Below are 22,597 nucleotides of genomic sequence, written 5' to 3' on the forward strand. Positions count from 1 at the left end.
TAAAGAGGTTAAAAAATTAACTTCGCCGCCACTACTACCAGCTTTAAAAGACTGCCATGGGCACGGAAAAAAACACACCACAGATGACTTTTCTGGAACCGAAGCAGAGATTCCTTTACGAACCAACTGATAAAGCTCAGCCAGTGAATACTGTTAACAGAATGTGAAAGCATGATCAACTTTGTAACTGCAACCACAGGAAAAACAGCAAGAAGCAGGCTCCATTCCCCATTTAAATCTGTCGTGCGAGGCATGCTTTTTGGCACGCATGAAGTAAATCCCACGATCGCTTTTGAACTTGGACAAAGTACTTCCAAAGGAGCGCTATGCGCAAAGATTTAACAAGCTCAACCCCCACCGATGATTTGGTGTGAAGAAGCAGAACATTCAAGTTTCACAGACAGAAGCAGCACAGCCAACATTAAAACGGAGGGCACACTACGATTTGCATTGACACAAAAGTGATCTGGGCAGACGTCGTTCCCTGCATAACGCAAAAAGTGGCAAAGCGCTTTTGGGTTGAGAGGACGCAAGAAGGTTTTTGTTTTGTGCCTTGATGTCAAGCTGAGAAAGTATCTTTAAACACTTTGCTTAGTTTCTCGAGAGACTGCCAAAAAGCAGTTCCCTCCCTTTCGTCTGAAGCCAGCTGAAAGGGGGTCTCGACAGAAGCACCTGGCAGCGGTGGGATTTGAACCCACGCCCCCGAAGAGACTGGAGCCTTAATCCAGCGCCTTAGACCGCTCGGCCACGCTACCCGCTGTGCACTGTCTCTTTGTCTCATTACTTGCCCGCAGGAAGCCGGGTGGGTTTTGCTCTTGTCGCCCGAATTAGTGGCGTTATGACCGTGGAACCGACTGCACCTGCTTTTTCTGAGATGCTTCCCCTCTCATGGCGAGATCTCGACTTCTTTAACACCTCTGGATAAAGATCTTCTGTGGAGCAGGTTTCAGACCTCTGCGTACAGCACCCTTGATGTCATTTTATTTTTACAGCAGCCGCATCCGGAAAGTTGTGTCTTTTACGTTTTATTTGAACAACAAAACTACATACAATACAAACAAGAGCACATATAACGTATCAAGAAAATCGTGAGGGGCACATGCTATAATACAATTACACTTTATGAAAAACGATTACACAAGGTAAATAAAGATAAGGTCCGCACAGCTTGTTCTTACATTTCGAAAGAGTCCGTAAATACCCCTTTACGTCTATTTTGAACTGTTCAAACATAGGACTCTTCCCAGACCATTTCACTTTATACCACATTCCGAAACGAGGATGCATCTCCTGTTTTAGAACTATTTTGGGCGGTATGGCTTATACAGCACACCCACAGTATTCTAATGGTGGACTGCAGATCTGTGCTATAGTTCAGTCGAATTCGAAGAATCCAGCAATCGTTTCCAACGATAAGCTCCGGCAGTGCTCCTCTGTAAAGCAGACTGTTCGGATCGGTTATTTGGGACGGCACTGCAATACTAAGATCATTTGCAGTTCACTCAAAAAACATAGACGAAGAAGGTGTCACAGTAAGGTGAACCCTATGGGCGAGGGATGTTCCTGCCTCATGTACGACTACACCACCTAGCAATACAAACGGGGTGCTAGGGCCCCTCTACATTACCACAGGTTCTGTTTATCTCCTAGAATCACGAATGCACACACAGACCAGCGACAAGCATTTGTATTGTATAAGTGCCCTTTTTATTTTCCAACTACATTCACATGCACTATCACCCAAAAACACAACGAAAACAGAATTCACAGCAGCAAGAGGTCCTTCCCAGGGTCAAAATGAATACAGAGGGGCAGCAGTCTTTCCTGTGAAATACTAAAGAGAGGTCCCTCGAACGTCTCTACTTAGTACCTGTAGTCTCTGATGGCCCACTTTAAGGAGAGTGGTATCGCCCAGTCCTATTTCCCCAGTCTCTGTTCAGGTAACAATAGAAATCCTCTGCGACTGTATTACATTCCTCTCTGTGCTAACTGTGCCAGTTTCCTTGTTCCTCACCTTCAGGTGTTAAAAGTCTCTGTACAGTACCTCTGTTTCAATGCCAATGTCTCTTGTTGTCGTCAGTTACTGAACCAGTAGATCCTTGCCTCCAGGTATTAGAAGTCTCTGCAGAGTACCTCCGGGGTCTTGCATTTCACAGCTTCCCTTGTGCTGCCTGTGTCGTCTCCAGGGTCCAGTGGGAATCGGGAGCCCCCTCTGTTCTGTCTCAGGTCTTTTTATCCCTCTCCTTAGCCAATCCCTTTCAGGGGGGTTTCCACTGTCCCTGTCAGAAACGGGTCCAGGAGGAAGCTTGTGTTGTTTGAGGGGTGTTGGAGTGCTGAGCTAGGTGTCATGGAACCTTATCAGTTCACCCCTTGGTCTGGCTAAAACTGGCTCAGCGACTCCTCACACCTCCAAGTCTCGATACCTAATTGCTCCCTGAACGACTTGGGTGTGACTGTTGTTACTGACTGTTCCTGTATTAATTGGGACAACTGCAGTCACCCCCTTGAGTGAGAGGCAACATTGACACCATCCTGGAAATCAACATAACCTAATCAATCACAGCCTGTTACTGCCTCAATGACCCACACCCTGTAACACAAATCAACATAACCCAATCAATCCCAGACCGTGACTGCCTCAATGACACACATCCTGCGACACAAGCTTCACCTGGAGCACAATGGCTGTGTTTTCAGCTACGGAAACTTCCTGTTGACAAGTCGGTGTTTGTGTTGCTTTTTCTGCTCAATGGAGCTGTATTAATGCAGGCACACGTGCTTCCACGGCAAGTTATTTTATTAGTGCTCACAAACCAACACACTGCAGACACCTCTGATACTGTCACTGCTTGTGGACCACATGTTCCTGCCGTCAGCCTACTATACCATGTTCATGCACATCTAGAAATATTACTGCTGTAGTACAGGAGCGAAAGACTAAACGAAAGCACACCCAGTTTAAAAAGGCACATTTGTCAACTGCTGAACTTCACAAGGATGGGATTCACACCCACATGTGCAGAGCACAATGGATTAGTAGTCCATCGCCTTACCACTCCACCACCTCATCCCAGAAGTTAGCCTCCTGACATGAGTTAGTGCTCAAGATGGTCGTATTTCCTCTACTCAAGGATCATTTTCCTCTTCCACCTGAGATTTCACCATTTTCCTTGAAGATGTCAAACATAAAAAGCATATTGAGCTCCTTGGACTTGAAATAACCAGATAAAAGCCATTTCTCAACACTTGCTCAGCGAGCAGGCTCAGCGCACACAGAACACAGGTATCTCAGAGCGGTGTGTCTAAGAGGCTGTAAAAGGAGAGTGCTCCATTGGTGCTGTGGCTTAGCTGGTTAACGTGCATGTTTAGTAAATAAGCTTCTGGGTTCAAATCACCACAGTGCTTTTCTTCCTCTCTTGCCATGCAGAGTTGGTCGTTGTGGACAGCAACAGGTGTCTGCCTTAACTTTAATGGAAGTGTTCATTTCTGGAGCAACTTTTTTAAAAACAAATTCCACACATATTGCGATGGATAAAATACTAATCTTCCCTGTTGGTGCAGAATAATTAGTGCCAGCTAGCAAGAAAACGACAACAATTTTTTTTGTCTTTAGCGTAAAACCTGTGAATGTAGAAGAAAAGATGACGTGTGTCAATTTTTATGGCACCGTGAGCTTGTCCTTCAGTCAAACACGTCGGTAATTCAAACACACCCAGAGACGCACTTTGAATTAGCTTTGACCTAAATACTATCTACTCCAGATGTGATTGGGCCTCTTTCCACATCCTGATATATGCAGAGAACACAAGCTTTTGGCACGAATGAATATAAATGTAAACATAAATGCTATTCAATATATCGGAATTTTGTTGTATTTAAAAAATATTTTAGCTGGGGATCCTCAAATCAGGAGTGTAGAAAAAAGCACCGTAAAACACCATCGGGAGTGCAGAACGTGATAAAAGTGTTCTTTAAACAAAAAGTGAAAATAGTGAATTTGTCTTTCACTTAGATGTTCATTGAAAGCTCAGTAAACGATAAAGCAGAGGCTCGTTTTGTGAATTCTCCTCGCATCACATTGTCTTGCTTCGACCTTTAAATTGTATACTGTGTAGACGCTTCACTCTCCCTAACTCAATTAAAGAGCCGCAGGCAAAAGTGCCTGTCAGTTTAGTTCAGTGGTAGAGCATGTAGCGGCGAGGCTTATTAATAAGGCAGAATTAAGTGTTTCTGAGCTTTCCCAAATTAGGCCTCATATCTCTGTTCATCTCTGTGGTGCAGCCACAGAGAAACTATTCATGCAGGCTGATTTAAGGTTTCCTTTGATAAGGTTTCCTAGGACAGCTCCCAAAGGGGGATGCACTTAGCGAAGCCTGGCTATCATGATCAATGGTCATCCATTGGCGCCTATATGTCTAGGGAGTGCCAGATGGACATCTGGACTGCATTCCTAAGTGTCAGGAGTAAGTGACTCATATCTCACCTTGATCAAGCAATCACGGACTGGTAGGGCCGAGTAACCCACGTGGGACTCTGATGCCCATGGAACTTTCAGCCAATCAACGGGCTGAAGTTCCTCCAGGTAAAAACAGGCAACACAGAGAGCCGAAGAGATTCAGTAAGATTCAGGAGAATTCTGTAGACTTTTCTAAAGGGAATTCAAAGGAGAATTCCAGGGCAGGACAGCCCAGGAGCAGAAGGCTCCCAAGGGCAGGACATTCTCGCAGCGCGCCTCCTGACCATCCTGAGACTCAGCCCGGACAACCACGGAATGGCCAATGTATCCGAGTGCCAGAACTTTCCTTTGTTCTAAGAGTCTAGAGCGGAGGTTGCCAGAGAGTAACCAGAGGATCCACCCGAGGTTAGCACCAGCAGCAAGCCTCGTGAACAGGTCGGAACTGTGGACAGCTGAATCACTATTCAGAACTAGCTCTTCATCAGGAACGAACCGGTCCTCTTCCTGACTTGCTGGGACCCACAGTCATCTTTTCTCCTGTGCACAAACTTTGCTAGTTAAATCCAACACTAACCAGCCGGTCAGTGAGCATCAGCAGCGCACCGTCGCAAGCCGCACAGCACAGCCTGTCACGGAGCCAGAGAGCGCGGATTGGACAGCAACAGCCTGCAACTGTTTCTTTGTGCCCGCAGGAGATCTGAATCCCCAGAGATTAGATGAGTATTCAACTTCAATGCATTACAGCTTGAGAATTCAATTGTTATCCCAACCAGTTGATATCAATTTAATTCCTAAGAGTTATGTACTTGTTTTGAGTATCTAATGTAGAAGTTATAACCAAGTTCATTTACGAAACGATCTAAATGAATGATATACTGAACGTATGTCCTCTTGATGTGTAACTCTTCATAACTGACTGACTATATACCTTTTGTATTCTGATAACCCTCCTGATAAGATCTGTTAGGTTTATATGCATATTCTATGTATTAATAAATGTATCCTCGTGTATTAGTACCTGTGTGTGTGCGTTGTTTGAGTTATATCGCATGGTTGGATTCTAAAGCCACCAAAAGAATCAATTTTGTGATTTACTGCTACAATTAATAATTGTCCCAGTAAATGCCCAAACCCTACAGAACTAGTGCCTTCAGAGAGCATACTACATTACAAGCACTTTCATCTCATTTATAAGGCTTTGTTTTCTACTGCCACTCTGGATTTCTTTTTAAACGCAACATCTTATCTGTAATTGTCTTTCATGTGACATCCCCCGTGTGTGAATTTCAGCATGACACATAAAATCGTTTGAGATGCTATTTTTAAAACAGACCAAATGAAAGACCTAGTAGCTAAATACAAGTAGAAAACACGTGAATCAAATTGAGAAAATTTGGACCAGAGCGATGTATAGTATTGTAATGGTTGGGGGTTCAGGCAGGCACCCTTGCCATTGCCACTTAAGTCAGCCCCCCACCGTCGGGGACTCAAACCTGCAACCGCCACCATAGCTCAACAGGGACCCAACCGCTTGAGCTTATGGACGGTCTCCCTTTAGTTCAACAGGCTTGGTCCCTGTTGAGTGATGCTAGAGGCCTGGGTTTGAGTCCCCGACGGTGGGGGACTGACCTGATGTGGCAGTGGCGAGGATGCCCATGTGAACCCTGGAGCGTTACATTGGTGTCAGCAGTGGGATGGGATAGCCCTTTGCTGAGGTTGGTGAGTTAAGCGGGGGAGAGTGTAACGCATACGGCCACCATTGAGTGTGTAAGAGCCGGCTTACCAGAGCGGTGATGTCACTGCCCTTCCCTGTAATAGCAGGGACACAGCCGCAGGACTAAAGGGAAATTGCTCTTTAGCTCAACAGGCTAGGTCCCTGTTGAGTGATGCAGGAGGCCTGGGTTTGAGTCCCTGGTGGTGGGGGGCTCTTGTGAACACCGGAGTGCTACAGTATTACTAATAGCAGCACAAAGCTCACAGTGGTGGCTTTAGGGTATCAGAGCCAGTGGCGCAATGGATAATGCGTTTGACTTCAGATCAGAAGTTTGTAGGTTTGACTCCTCCCTGGCTTGTTAAGTTTTTAAACTACACTTCTCAGCGTACACAACCCTTCTATCGACTGGATGAGTCTCCTGTTACGTCTCCAATTCTTTCCACACATTCTGCTTGTTTCACCACTGTTACTGTTGGACCACAGCCACAGAATCGAGGAGAGATACGGTTCTGATAAACTGTTTTAAATAATCATGTTGAAAAAGGTGACAAAGTTTTTTTTTCTTTAACATAACCTTACATTTGCCTGTTCACTTCAAGTTATTTTCTGTACCTGCAAATTCCCCAATTTTTCTGCTGTCTCCTGAGAAAGACATGTGTCAAATCACAATAAGAAATACAATCTATTCAGTTAACACCCAGATGTAACATAACACATTTAAGACTTACACCCCCTTTAAATATGTATTTCCTTCATTTCAGTTTTCTTACCTCCCCAGGATACCTGAAAGTTCACTATCCCATATTAAGGACTGTACATGCATTACCGGTAATACAGCTACTAATAAAGATATACATTAATCTTAATTATTAATAAATTACACTTTTATTAATAAAGACATGTATTGATCAAATTCATTGTGAATAGTTGTGGTGTCTAGAAAACAATTTTAGCTACAGTAAATATTTCAAGCGAGTGGTGCGTTTGTTCGTTACTTTGTGACTATATTATTTCCACTACATTCAGAACAGTTCAAATGCGATCGACTGTTCCTGTACTGAGCTACATAAACCCTGTGAAGAGGTGGTTTAAGTTAGTCTCCTACATCGGTAGCATCTAATGGGCAGCATATGTTATTTTAGGTTTGTTGCAATTGAGAACAGGTTTAGTATGGAGCTGCTGACAAATTTCAGCAGCCACATTGGTTGCAATGACCCGTTGTAGGGTCATTGCCAATCAGCTGCAAGAAAAAAAAAACATCATTTGTGCCTTTCTTAAAAAAAAGAAAAACAGAGTAGTAGTTTATGTGGTAATTTCAGGTAAAATATAAGAACTTAAGTTAACTAGTCCCACAGTAATGCGTGGGGTCCTATCAGTAGAAAAAAAAAATACTTGTAACCCGAAAACACTACAACCACAATGCGAGAAGCCTTCTAGGTAAATCATTGTAGTAATCTAACTACTACAGAAAATAAAATTTAAAAAAAATACTTAAAGGAACAACTTCAAAACAAAAAGAACATTAAAAACAAATCTGGGAAACAACATAAACACAGAATCTAATGCGAGAGCTTTTTCAAGTCTTGGGTACCCCATCGTGCTCCCTTAGTCCCAGCAGACCTCTCGTCTAAGAAGATATCTCTCATCTATCTGTGTAGAGATCAGCTGGGGGTCCACAGCTGATGGGAATTTAAGTAGTGACCTGCGTCAGCTGCAAAGGAAAAAGTATAGGTTTATTCCATGCTGAAAGGAGAAGGAAACACAACGTGGAACCTTCTTCAGCTGCGGCGTGGAATAAACCTTTACCTGTTCCTTTGATGTTAATTTAGACCGGATCTCCAGCAAATACCTAACAGGCTACAATCCTGTTAGATAAGGTGTTAAGGACGACCTATAAGTAGCAGTATCTAAAGTGGACAGTTGCTTTCAGTAGCTAAAGACAAGCCACACTGCTCCAGGTGAGGCTTGAACTCACAACCTCGGCATGACTCTGCTGTGCACTGCTGTGTGAGTACCGCACGCTGACCAATTGTGCCACTGAAGCTGCATAAAATCCTTTCCCTTCACAGACTGACGTTGCAGGAAAACAGGATTTCGGCATGTTTTCTGTCTCTCCGTGGGGGAAAGGGACAGTAAAAGAGCAAGGAAACTACAAGGGAAGAAAATGAAAAAATAGTGCTCACTGCAGAAGAGGGAGGAGAGAGATTGTCAGACACGTAAATCAGCCTGGCGGATTTACACTACAAATTTGTCATTTCTAGTGACATTTATTTAGTCTTCATGTGTCTGAAACTGGCCAGTTTGTATTTTCATTTAAAAAATCCAGTAAACTTGAATAAGAAAGAAGGCACACTGCACATCTGCGGAACATCACGTCCGAGTTTACAGTGACATCAGAGATTGAAATCAAAGTCGTTTTTTAATTAAAAGTTCAAGGAAACCTGAATATGTTTGCTAGAAGTATTTCAGAATCACAGTGAAATGTAGTACGATTGCTGCACAGATCTGCAGTCTGCAATTAGAATACTGTTTGTGCGTTGTATAAAATACGCCATTCAAAACTTTTCTAAAACTGCAGAGATTCATTTCAGAATGCGTCTTCCTGTAAAAATAAAATATCTATTTTATTTAACGGGCGCTATAAGCAGAGTCTGAAGCCAGCTCCACAGTAGAGCTATATTCAGAGGGCCAAAAAAGTGAATATTTCATCAAGTGGACAATTACTGTACATCATAATCATATTTGTTTTACTCCTCCTGCCATTGCAATTTGTGCACAAAGATTTTTTTTATTTTCAAAATGTAAAAAAAAAAACCCGGGGGCACGGTGGCTAAGTGGTAAGGCGTTGGTCTCGTAAACCGAAGAGTGCGGGTTCGAACCCTGTCCGTGCCTGGTTTACTTACCACAACATACCTTTATCTAAATCGTCAGTTGCCTTGCAATGTAGTAATCTCTGTAATAATAATAAAAGAACTGTCAGTAGTAGTTAATAATCCTTTGACAAAGCAACAGGCATCCTCCACTGCTTGTCATGATGGCTGAGTGGTCTTAGGTGCCAGCCTCAAGAACTCAATTATGTGAAGTGACAGTTTTATGTTATTCACAACCCGGATTTCCCTTCATGTTCATTAAGATGTGTAATTTGTATGTTGCTTATATGAGAACAGTTTCTTCAAAAGTTCTGTCAATTAACAGTGGAGAGCTAGCCGATGTATGTCTTCATGAAAACTCTCTTTAAGGCGATTACAAGTATCTTGAGCAAATCTGCGTCATATTTAAAAAAAAAAAGTTTAGCTCAAGATGCAACAGGAGTATAAATGAATTCTCCCGCCCTACATTCCAAGATATGGAATCTTATTTTTCTTGAAGTTTCTGATGTTGATATTGGAAATTGCCAATGATATCGACTCAGGTAGTCAGTTGTTACGGGCTGTAATTAAATACATGCAATGCATTTGTATTCCCTCAAAATATCATTAAAGTCAATAATGTATTAAACAGTACATGCCACTTTTTCTCTAGATGATGTTCACGATGGAACAGTGAGAAAGGCGTGCCTAGATATGCTTGAACCAGCACCTTACTATCGTTTTAGTCCCGACCTGACCGCACTGACCAATGCTACTGGGGTAAAGTTAGCTTGAAGTTCTTAAACGATTTTGGCATGCCTGTAGCGCTTTCGCGAAATCTCTTAGAGTTACAAAAACACATGCTTTGTGTATAAAATACATTGTGAATGCTTTCTCAGCCTTCACTTTGTCGTTTTTATGACGTTTTTTTGACCACACTCGAATATTCTTTTGTCCATATCTTCGCAATGGAAGCACAGAACGCCTTCAAGCCAAATGCATTTTAAAGACCACAACTTGTGGATATTTCCACAGCCTCTACATCAAAGTATCAGTGAGCTAATTATCTTTTTTTAAACATCCAGTTTTTCATCGCACCGTAATTACGCACGAACTGGAACCCGGGGGACATCTGTGTGCACACGTTCACAACGCGAGAAATACTGTTCAATATGGCTTCGTGCAAAAAACCCGTATCTGACCATAGGAAGCAGAACAGCGCAGTCTCCAATTACCCAGACTGTAAGCATGGGAATAAAGCTTTGCTTGATTTCTGAAACCCTTCCTTTACATCCTATTTTCATTCAGGTAAGGGTCAACTATATTGACAATACTACTGACAACAGGAAGATTAAAATATTCTTTTCTCAGCAGCTTATTAAAAACAGCTCCCATGATGTTCAGACCGACTTTTTACACAGAACACTGACACAGCTTTGTGTTCTGAATCTCTTTTTCTCGTGCGTTTATTTAATGTGGCACAATGCACTGGGATAGGGGTATTCTGTTCACAAACCAATAGCATTTAAACCACAGAACCCACAATGCTGCAAGTGTTTTGCACACTAAGCAGGTCCTCTGACTTTTCCCAGCTTTGTTTTGGGTTGTGGAACCTTTATTTTTTTATGCTTTTTTGAAGATACCACTACAGGTAATATACTGGGAAAGGTGGGTCTTCTTCGTGGCTCAATAGCATTTCAAGTACAAAAGCCACACTGTTGAAACCAAGTGTTTTACACACCAGACAGGCCCCCTAACCTTATACAAGCTTGCTGTGGCTGTGGCCCCTTTCTTTATTTTGTTACGATTTTCTGAAGATAACACTACAGGTAATACACTGGGACAGGTGGGTTGTCTTCATGGCTCAATAGCATTTCAAATACAACAGCCACACTGCTGAAACCAAGTGTTTTACACACCAGACAGGCCCCCTAACCTTATACAACCTTGCTGTGGCTGTGGCCCCTTTCTTTATTTTTTTATGATTTTTTCAATATGGCACCATTAGACAGGCGGTACATGGGGATGGGCGGGTGCTATTCATGAGTCAATAGCTCTTCAAGCACAACAGCCACAGTGCTGCAACCAGGTGTTTTACACACCAGACAGCTTTCCTAAACTTATACAACCTTGCTTTGAGTTGTGGACCATTTCTTTATTTTTTAATTATTTTTTTACTTTGATCAAGTGTTGTGCTCACTAGGCAGGCCACCTGACCTTTCACAGTCATGCTTTGTTGTGTGAAACTTTAATTCTCTTTTTAGGATTTTTTGAACATGGCAACTTCCACCGAGATGTGTTGGGGGTGTGGGGGTGCTCTTCAATAGCTTTTTCATCTATACAAACAAACAGATGTAACCAAGACACTCAGAACCTGTCACGCAGGGGCTGAATGCTGAGGATAGGGATCCAATGTAGTGCCCTTGGTAGGGTTGGCGCGAGACGCAGGCGTAGTCAGAGTAAACAAGCAGGGGTCCGAGCCCAGGAAGGCGTGGTACAGGTGTAGGCACAGAATCAACAGGCGAAGGTGTAGTCGAGGGATTAGCAGGGGTCAGAGTCCGGGAAGGCGTAGAAGTTGCGTAGGTGTGGATTCAGAAGGCAGAGGCGTAAACGAAGAGACAGTCTGGGGTCAGGATCCGAGAAAGCGTAAAACAGGTGAAGGTACAAAATCGAGTGGCTAAAGCGGTAGTCAGAAAAGCAGGGTCGAGGTCCAGGGGAGAAGTCGTAGTAAGGCAAAGGCGTAGTTAGTAGGTAAGCTCTGGGAGAGAATCTCAATCGTGAGCAATGACTGGGGGACAGATTAGGGTTTAAGTAGAGGACTGATTTGCATGTTTGGTGCGGGGAGAGCTTGAGGGAATGCGGGAGCGCTTGCTTGCATGAGGGAGATTCATGACAGAACCAACAGAATCAACCTGAACTCATAGAAAAACAAGAATGCCCCTGAGACACCTGCACCCCCCTCCTGGACCGCTCTGGTATAAACACCCCCAAACCCATCCATTCCAGCTAACAAGACTCAGAATCGGTGCAACCCTCCAACCTGGACCAAGAACTTCCAATCTCTGATGTTACTGTCTCTAAAGTCGGACGTCATGTTCTGCGGATGTGCAGTGTGGCTTTTCTCTTGTCGTGTTCAAAATGATTCATTGCATACGCTTCTGACTGCATGTTCTATATTCCTTTGTTATTTCATTCAGATGACCTATGTGGCATGATCGCAAGGTTCAGCACCAGCAGAACCTGCGAACACATCAGCTGATCTCAACATGATTTGAACACACAACTTTCTGAGCTGGAGTCAGACACGCTACCGTTGTGCCACAAGGTCACTTGCTAGAAGTGCTCTTAATTCCCCCAAAGAGAAAAATCAGCATCCCTGAAAAAGATTTTGTTTTCATTCTCTCCTGTGAGAAGCACCGCTCTTCTGAAGAGGGTCTTTTCTTCCCTGACCACAGATTCTTCTTCCTGCCCGGCTCTCACACAGAGAGCAGGCACACCATCTCCACTAATGTGTTTACTATATTTATAGATCTGACCCCCTACAGCCACGATATTCCTGAACAGGATATTTACCACCAGCCTCGTGAACTTCTCATCTTGACCTCTCCCAGGAGGAGCCAATTAACACAGAATCCTCTCTCCATTTAGCAAATAACACAAAACACTGTTTACCTGTCAAGACAGAAAACCTGGCTGCTCCAGGTGAGGGTTAAACTCACAACCTCGGCATGACACCACTGATTATGTCATTTTACATGGCCTGAACCAGGAAAGAGATTGGAACTCAAGAAGTTATGGTGCTGTTTTAATATTTGCCTATTCTTGTAATTTTGGAGTACTTTCAATTGATGTTAATCCTTGTCCCGATGAACGACTCTGGGCCATGGTGAGTCTTGAATAATGTTCTTATAAGCTTCAGTTTGAAAAAGTGCGCTCTACAGAAGCTTCCAAAATCGCTAATGGTTACATAACACTTAATGCAAAAGCTACGTTCGGGGTTGAAAAAGAATATTACTTGCTATGAATACGAACACTGTTACAGGAGGGGTGTTAGAGCTATTTTAGCTTAGATCATCAATTCATCTTACAGTTCTTCTCTGTCTATATCAACAGTGTTATCGCTACTGAGCGCTAAAGGCAGGTCCTGGCAATACTTCATGGGATCTTCTTTAGAAAACATTTAAAAAATATATTTCCACTACCATACATAAAGTAAAAGATACCGATTGCAGCTAGAAGCAAATTCCAATCGAAAATGTATCAGCTTTAAAATTTTCTTTTGGATCCATACAACGATCAGTATGAGACTCAAAATATAACTGTGTTTGATTGTACAGCATAGATTGTACAGCATTTATCTTTTTTGTCGGCTGGGTAGAAGAACGCTTCTTCGCCTCCTACACTGGCTATGTCCCTGACCTCTACAAACGATATATTGATGATTGCGTCGGTGCCACCACATGCTCCAACGATCAGCTCGAGTTCTTCCTGCACCATTTCACCAACTTCCACCCGTCCCTCAAATATACAGTTCACATATCTTCCACCACTCTTCCGTTTCTAGACATCCACTTGTCTATCAACTACCCCCGACTTTCCACTTCAGTTTATTACAAACCCACGGATTCACACAGCTACCTCCTGTACAGCTCATTTCACCCCAACCACACTAAAAACTCTCTTCCTTTTTCACAGTTCCTTAGGTTACGAAGACTATGCAGCGATGACATCGACTTCGAGAACCAAGCCCTCGAAATGTACTCATTTTTTATCAACAGAGGATATCCCAGCAGTGTGATTGACAGGGCCCTTGCCCGAGCCAAAAACACCCCCCGGACCATCAACCCGATCAGGAACTCCCGCCGTAACAACCGCATTCCCTTGGTGCTTCCTTACCACCCTAACACATTTCCTATCCCCAGGACCATTAACCAGAATTTTTCCATCCTACAGGATGATCCCTCCATTGGGGCCCTCTTTTCTGATCGCCCTATCATCTCATATCGCCGACCACCTAATCTGCGTAACCTCCTTGTTCACAGCTCCCTTGACCGCCCTCAACAACCATCCACACCAGGCACTTTCCCTTGCAACAGAGCTCGCTGTATCACCTGCAAGTACACAGCCACCACCACACTCATTCAAGGCCCCTCAGGACAATTCCGGATCACCCAGACAGCATCTTGTACCTCCAGCAACCTTATTTACTGTCTCTTGCAGTAAATGCCCAGCCATCTACATTGGAGAAACAGGAAGGAGACTCGGAGACCGCTTCAGAGAACACGTCAGGGCTGTGAAGATTAAAGATCTCTCCAAGCCCATTGTTTCTCATTTCACCTCTGACGGCCACGACCACACTAATCTCTCCGTCTGTGTTCTCAAAGACGGTTTTCCAAACTCATACATCAGAAAGACCACCGAAACTAAAATTATTCTGCAGTTAGGATCACACATTCTCCCTTCCCTTAACGACAGATTACTGTTCTTTTAAATTTTCTCCATTCATTGGAAGTTTCATTTCACACCTCTCTGCACCCATTCTGACTTCACACCTCTTGATTGGCCTCTCTTTCTGTCCCCTGCTCCCGCCTCTCACTCCTCCTCCCTCCCAACCTTTGTTCTCCCGCTACTTTACCTTTGCCTACTGCCCTGTCTCTCTCACACCTGAAGAAGGCTCCACGGCCGAAACGTTGTGTTCTCTTTCTTCTTTTTTTCAGCATGGAATAAACCTATTACTTGTTCCTTTGCAGCCTACGCATGCTGACGCAGCTACCCACCTGAACTACTACAGCATTTATCTTTATATTTATGTTAAAATTAAGGTAAATATATTAAAATATCAATATCCACCTTCACAGTGCTAACGTAACAATGCTTGTCAAGTTCTCAAACAATTCCTCGTTGTATTTCTAAACGATTTTAGCAGAGGACGCAACAGGAGTATAACTGATATCTCCCGCCAGCCATTCAAATATACTTTTCTATGGGTGAAAATGGTTTTCTGGGGAGTTGCAGTGTTGATCACTATTGGACTTCCCCGGTCTCTAGTGTTGTTGTTAGACACAAGCAAAAGACTTAATATATAAAGAGGGTTACGGTTTCGGCTTTAGTGGAGACAGTGTTTACATTGACAATACTAAGAAGGTCATCCTTGGGTGGGTTTGAACCACCAACCTTTCAGTTAATAGCAGAACACGCTCACCGATTGCGCCACGGAGAGCAATGAGAAATGCTGTGCTCCATTTGCACCTTTCCGGTCAAAAAATAAACATCGCTTGTGTTTTCAAGCCACAACCCATTTGTGTCTGCTAGGCGGCACAGTCGTCGTGCACAAAGAACGCTTTGAAAAGCGTCAGAAGCAAGTCATTCTGAGTTGGTTGTTTGTGTTTTCCGTTCAGACGCGAAATGCTGAAATTATCTCTCGGCTCCTAGGTTGTCATTTCTGCTCTGTAAAGGAATAACAGCACGCGTCGGCTTCCAGTACGGTGGGTTGGGACACGATGTTGGGGGTCGGAGAGAGCGATGTCCTCCTCGTAAGTATTGTAACGCCCTCTCCCGGTGGTGAGGAGGAAGAGTACCTAGGCACTCATAGCACCACGGAGCAGGCTGGGAGTTGTAGCTGGGGAGAGTCTGAGGGTCAGCTCGATGACCAGCAGCTGACCCTCCATATATAAATAGTGTCGTAGTAGTTTTAGTGTCCTGTGTAGCCTTATAAGTGTATAGCCTGTTGTTAAGTAATTACCACCCTAAAGATGTGGACGTGTTCCGTCAGTCTGTGTGTGTAGATCCTATGCTGTTCAGCAGTCTCTCGAGAAACTAAGCAAAGTGTTTAAAGATACTTTGTCAGCTTGACATCAAGGCACAAAACAAAAACCTTCTTGCGTCCTCTCAACCCAAATGCGCTTTGCCACTTTTTGCGTTATGCAGGGAACGACATCTGCCGAGATCACTTTTGTGTCAATGCAAATTGTAGTGTGCCCTCCGTTTTAATGTTGGTTATCCTGGCGTGCTGTTTCTGTCTGTGAAACTTGAATGTTCTGCTTCTTCACACCGAATCGTTGGCGGGGGTTGAGCTTGTTAAATCTTTGCACATAGCGCTCCTTTGGAAGTACTTTGTCCAAGTTCAAAAGCGATCGTGGGATTGACTTCATGCATTCAAAAAACATACCTCTCATGACAGATTTAAATGGAGAATGGAGTCTGCTTCTTGCTGTTTTTCCTGTGGTTGCAGTTACAAAGTTGACCATGCTTTCACATTCTGTTAACAGTATTCACTGGGTGAGCTTTATCAATTGAATAGGAAAGGACATCGCTTCTTTGGCTCCAAAAAATAATCTGTAGTGTGTTTTTTTTCTGTGCACTTGGCCATCTTTTATAGCTTGTAAAAATGCCGGCAAAGTTAATTTTTCTCCTCTTTAAAAGAATAAGGATTGGCTGGGGTGAGCTCTGTTTACCATTCTTTCAGTTAACCGCCAAACTCACGAACTGATTAAACTGCAGAGCCACAGGCACCTCTCTTTTCTCCATTCTCTGGGTCAGGGTGAAAAAAAAACTTTGCTGGTATTAGCTGGCCTGCTGGGAGTACCTCTTCTTCACTGATAAGCAAGATTTGTGTTTCATCTTTCGCAAGCTGTATAGATAGTGGTAAATGATTAAAGTGCAGCGCCACCGACACCGTTTTTTTCAATTTGCAGGGTTTAACAATATACATATTTGATCAAACTGAGAAACAGGAACGTATCCTAGCCCGAGCAGATAAATTATAACCTATAGTATACATACCGGGAACTCAGATGCAGATAAGAGCTACAGCTATCACAACTAGTGTTTAAAATAGTAATAGCTCCTGTCTATTTACACTGTAATTTACACTAGCGTTTCCATAAACAATTTGCTTGTAAGAATGCTAAAAAATTAAATGGGTATTTAAAAAAAATATATTCTGAATCTTTTCGCCATTAACAGTTTCACTGTGACTTTGCAGGTAACACGTCCATTATGAAAATCATCTTTCGAATGCGATCAATAACCGCACAGGAAAAAAAATATTGGGGAAAAAATCGCGAAAATCGGCTCTTTAGAAATGGGAAATATATTCCAGAGAGGAGTGTTTTTCTCGACGATTAACACTCTTTGCAGGAGTCACTTCTCCCAATGAACATCTGCAGGTTTCCGTAGTGTGCCTGCAAAGAGTGATTAATTCGAGACTGGCACATGTCCCGATTTTATTTAACAATGCTACTGTAGATACACATTTTCTAATGCAGCCTTCATTACAATACAGTTTATTTATCGAAAGCCTGTTATGTAAAAAAGAGTGAAACAAAAATATATGGATTACAATCTTTCAAAGCTGAAGATGTTACTTAGATAAATTGACATTTTACGTATCCAGACGCTTTTTTTATTATTATTTTTATTTATTTATTTTTTATTTTATTTTTTTCAGATGCTTTTCAACCTCTTCTTTTAGAACTGTGCTGTGCTTCCTGAATCATTTTCAGTGTTATAAACTGGGTGTAGAGGGAGCGATCTCTTGGTAGAGCAGTTGACAGGCTGGAGCTGTTCAGACTACTCTTGCTATTTCTCAAATGCTTCACTCATTTTTCTTTCACGCTAGGAAGCGAGTGTGTTTGGTTTTCGTTTCACTGATTCTCATTGAAGATTTGGGAATTAACGATGAAAGAATCAGTTGCCTAGGAAAGTAGAAGCTTTGGTTCACAACGATCTTGAAGACACGCCCATGTAGAGCAGCTTGTGATGATTCGTACTATAAAAGACCAAGTGCTCAAAGTGACGTCTGCGTTAACTGTTTAGACTTTTCATCTTGGGTGCACTTTTCGAAAGCAAAGATAGAAAAGTTGTGTTGGATCACACTATAACAGCTATCAGCAGAGTGGTGCAGTGGAAGCGTGCTGGGCCCATAACCCAGAGGTAGATGGATCGAAACCATCCTCTGCTATGTACATTTTATGCACGATTGATAAGCACACCATCCGTTTAATGAAGTGCATTAAAACTATTTTTTTCTCTCGTGTGTATGCAAGCTTCACACTGAAGCGTGTCCCTGAGTGTGCTTGAACCACCAGCTCTTTGTTTAATAGCTGCACAGAGACACATTTTCACCATTCATACGTTTGCAGTTTAAGAAAATAAAATACTGGCATTTTCCTGTCAGCTGGCAGTACTTCTTCTGCACTGACGAAGAATAATCAAGAACTTTATTTCATCTTTCACAGGTTTTTATTTTCATAAAAGGAAGTGAATACTTGTATTAAGCTAAATCAAGACGATGGAGATGCACTGCTGTTGTTTTTCTGCACATTTCGTTAAAATGAGAAAAAATCACTGGCACTTTTTTGCAGTATTTCTTCTGTCCTGATAAGCAAGATTTGTATTTTATCTTTCAGAAGTTGTATGAATGTCTTGAAGTTCAGAAACAACTTGTTCCAGAAAGGAAATGAACACTTGCTTCAAAGTAAATCAAGACGTATGTCTCTCTCACTGCGTGTGCTCTTATCTGTCCATTTCTCTCTCTCCTCTTCTCTCTGGCAGTCTGTGTAGAGTATCTAAAAGGGATGTAACACCACCTGGCAAAGAAGAAAAATTCTCAGAGGCAGAATAAAAAATCAATATTCTCTTCTCATTCGGATTCACAGTGTAGACTAACACTCAGACTGAAGCTCAACTCCATACTGCTCGCTATCTTCACAATCCAGGACCAGAAAATATTCAGACAATCAGTGCTGCTTCATGAATAATATCAGAACAGCCTGGACTCAAGTCACATCTCCCCCTTTTCTCCTTCCTAACAGCCTCTTAGAGACAGAGAAGAGCTCCTGGTTCTCCTCTCTGTGAACTGGGCTCAGGGGTCACTGATCTGGCAGCTGTGGGCTCTGTTCCAGGTCAGAAGCAAGAAGTTTCTATTAACCCTTTCCAGGACTTCCAGCCCTTCAGTATTACTTTCTTTACTGTATGTCAGCCTCCCCAAATTTATAAATGTTTTATAACACACATGAGTGTGGAATTATCTTATTATTTATATATAGTATTTATGTAATAAACACCAGTAGTGACACTATGATCAGTATATTGATTATTTGTAGCCGATGGTCCGATGGTCGTGTCTACAATAGTGACCATTTGACCAGTCTGTAGCTCTGAGCAGTGGGACAGAGCTACACAGCTCTGACAGAAGACCTGTCTGTGTGTGATTCCACACCAGCCCTGGGATTCAGCTACTCTCACAAATGTCTCACAGACTGTCTTATAAATTTACAATTAGATGAAGTCATGTAACAGTTTTACAGATAATTTAAATAATCAGACAGCAGTTTTGGCAGTGGATACATCTCCACATGGGGGAAACGGACAGTAAAATAGTAAGGAAAATACAAAAGAAGAAACTTAAATATATGCGCTCACTGTAAAGTGCGAAGAGGTGGTCAGACAAGCAAAACGGCTTTGCGGATAATGCGAAGCGACATTGTTTTGTGTCAATCAGCTCACGGATTCAGCTTCATGTGCCTTAAGCTGTGCATGCCTTCATGCAGACTCTCTTTAAGATGATTACACCTTTCATTGTCAAATCGCCTTCTTTGCATACAAAAGTTGCACCAATACTAAGAGAAAGGATGAGGAATGGCTTTTATCAAGCGATTGCAGTGTTTGTTTGACTGAGGATCCTTGTGTGCTGAACTGGCCTCTGGAGAAGTGTAGTGCAGTAAAACAGAAGGTTTGTGTCACTCAAGATTGTAACAGAACAATACAATGACAATACTTTTATGAGAGTAAATATTACTGGTGCATCACAGTTCTTATAATGGTGAAAACAGGAGCACCTTCTCTACATTTTGGACTAAAGTATTTAAAAGGCAAGAAATACTACCATTATGCAACTAATTAATGCAGTTGAGCTCCTCTAAATGTTGTAGTGAGATGAAACAATGTATAGAATTAGGTGACAATATCAGAATTCATTCAAATGCACAAGATTAATTTTCAGCAACAAAAATGCACTCGAAAATATTTTACAAGAAAGAAACCTTACATTTGCCTAAAACACTGCGACACAGAGGCCAATCTCTACTCCCTCATTATGCGAGCTTACCCGCTCATGATGAACTGTCCTCCAGCGATAGTCAGCTGCCATCACTGACTCAGACATGATGTTCATGTACATATTATACCTTAATATGACACTGCGTTACAATGATTTGATCAAAACAACTAGTGAATAAATAATAATCAAATATTTTTTTCCTTTCTTTTAGTAGCTAAAGACCAAAAAAGAAGCATTTATTCTTTTCCTCTCCTACCAGCCCTTACAAGTCACCCAGTTTTTAGTTTAGAGCTGGATTAAAGCTCCGGTCTCTTTGAGGGTTGAGTTGGAATCCCACAGCTGCCAAATATCTCCAACTATCTCAGTGTTAAGAAGCAAAAAAACTCACATTTGCTGCGGAAGGAACAGGATAATTTGTGCCATTCAGCCTTATAGCGTGATGTAATTTTCTCATTCTCGTTTTTAGATGCTTGTGATCGAATCTATGATCCTTATAAGTGTGGTCACCCTCCATAAAGGTAGCACAGATATAATGTGCCACGTTTTCAGGGAATCGCATTAATTACAGGTCAGAAGAAGGCGACAAAGTGTCCGCTAGGCAGTTCAGCGATTTCAATGGTGTTCTCTGTTGTTTAGGTCCAGAATGACACCCGTTACAACCAGGAAACACACAGTGTCTGGCATCAAAAAGACTTCCCAAAACCCTGATCCTCTCCTTGATCCGGTGATGGCATCCAGACATTTTCTGCAACACAGCCAGGATACGGTCTTCAACAACATGAGTGAAAAGCTAATTCCCAACCTTTGCAATCCTTTGCAAAGAAGGACCGCATGTGCTCAGTGTTAAATGCACTGTTCATTATTAATAATAATAATAATGTTTACATTATATAGCGCCTTTAAAGGTGGCTTTTCAACACACTTTACAGAATGACAACAATAAAGTTAAAAAAATACACAAGATAAGCAGGATGAGAATACACAGTTAGAGGAGACAATAGATGGTGGTATTAAATACAGTAGGAACAGAGGGGTAAAGAATAGTTCATTAAAGGCTCCTCTAAAGAAGAGGGTTTTGAGTCTGGATTTGAAGGAGTTTAGAGAAGGTGACTCTCTGATATCATTGGGGATAAAGATCCAGAGCTTTGGGGCAAAACAGGAGAAGGCCCTGTCACCCATAGAGTGTAGATGGACTGGGGGACAGATAGGAAAACACAATTAGAAGAGCGAAGGTTGTGAGGTGGGGAGTAAGGCGATAACCCAGACAGGTACTGAGGTGCCAAGCCATGGAGAGCCTTATAGGTGAGCTTGAGGATTTTGAAGTTGACAGGAAGCCAGTGCAAGGACTCCAGGACAGGAGTGATGTGATCACAGTCCAGTGCTAATTTCTTTCTTGTGGCTGCTGGTTTATTTTCAACTGTGGACTCTTATGAAGTCCTGTATTTGACTTGATCAACACCAATCCCTAGAGGATTTCGAAAGGTTGAATCAAAATAATACATGACTCTGGTGGGACTCGAACCCACAACCTTTGAATGACTTCATTCTAGCAAGGCCTAGAAGTCCAACGCGCTCTCCATTGCGCCACAGAGCCAGCTGTGGGAAAAAGTGTTTGCCCCCTTCCTGATTTCTTATTTTTTTGCATGTTTGTCACACTGAAAGTTTCAGATCATCAAACAAATTGAAATATTAGACAAAGATAACACAAGTAAACACAAAATGCAGTTTTTAAATGAAGCTTTTTATTATTAATAAAAAATCTAAACCTACATGGCCCTGTGTGAAAAAGTGATTGAGATTTATCAGTCTGGAAAAGTTTATAAAGCCATTTCTAAAGACCAAAATTACCCCAAGAGCACAGCGACGACTCATCCAAGAGGTCACAAAAAACCCCACAACAACATCCAAAGAACTGCAGGCTTCACTTGCCTCAGTTAAGGTCAGTGTTCATGACTCCACCATAAGAAAGAGACTGGGCAAAAATGGCCTGCATGACAGAATTCCAAGACGAAAACCACTGATGAGCCAGAAAACATCTTGATGACCCCCAAGACTTTTGGGAAAATACTCTGTGGGCTGATGAGACAAAAGTTGAACTTTTTGGAAAGTGTGTGTCCCATTACATCTGGCGTAAAAGTAACACAGCATTTCAGAAAAGGAACATCATACCAACAGTAAAATATGGTGGTGGTAGTGTGATGGTCTGGGGCTATTTTGCTGCTTCAGGACCTGGAAGACTTGCTGTGGTAAATGGAACCATGAATTCTGCTGTCTACCAAAAAATCCTGAAGGAGAATGTCCTGCCATCTGTTCGTGACCTCAAGCTGAAGAGCACTTGGGTTCTGCAGCAGGACAATGATCCAAAGCGGGCAAACTTCTATGCCTGCTGTGATGCTCTGAACACAGGCAATGCTGAGAAGACCCCAAGTGTGCAGGGCGAGTTTGTTCTGAAATTCTCAGAGCAGGACGTGCAGAAGACTCTGAGCAGGGTGAAAATCCGTAAGCCTGCAGGGCCT

At 42.5% G+C, this 22,597-nt stretch overlaps 3 non-coding genes across 3 annotated transcripts; 1 reads left to right on the top strand and 2 right to left on the bottom strand.

Annotated features, from left to right (window-relative positions):
* Positions 1-673: 673 nt before the first annotated feature.
* On the bottom strand, positions 674-755 carry trnal-aag (transfer RNA leucine (anticodon AAG)). Its single transcript has one exon. It is a non-coding gene; the product is annotated as a tRNA-Leu (tRNA).
* An 8,235-nt stretch (positions 756-8,990) lies between these two features.
* Positions 8,991-9,062, top strand: trnat-cgu (transfer RNA threonine (anticodon CGU)). Its single transcript has one exon. It is a non-coding gene; the product is annotated as a tRNA-Thr (tRNA).
* Positions 9,063-21,582: 12,520 nt separating this feature from the next.
* Positions 21,583-21,675, bottom strand: trnar-ucu (transfer RNA arginine (anticodon UCU)). The gene is made up of 2 exons: positions 21,639-21,675; positions 21,583-21,618 (listed from the first exon to the last, which is right to left on the bottom strand). It is a non-coding gene; the product is annotated as a tRNA-Arg (tRNA).
* Between the last annotated feature and the right edge of the window lie 922 nt (positions 21,676-22,597).

Source organism: Lepisosteus oculatus, chromosome 14 (genome assembly GCF_040954835.1).
Source record: "Lepisosteus oculatus isolate fLepOcu1 chromosome 14, fLepOcu1.hap2, whole genome shotgun sequence".
In the NCBI taxonomy this organism is placed as follows: Eukaryota; Metazoa; Chordata; class Actinopteri; order Semionotiformes; family Lepisosteidae; genus Lepisosteus; species Lepisosteus oculatus.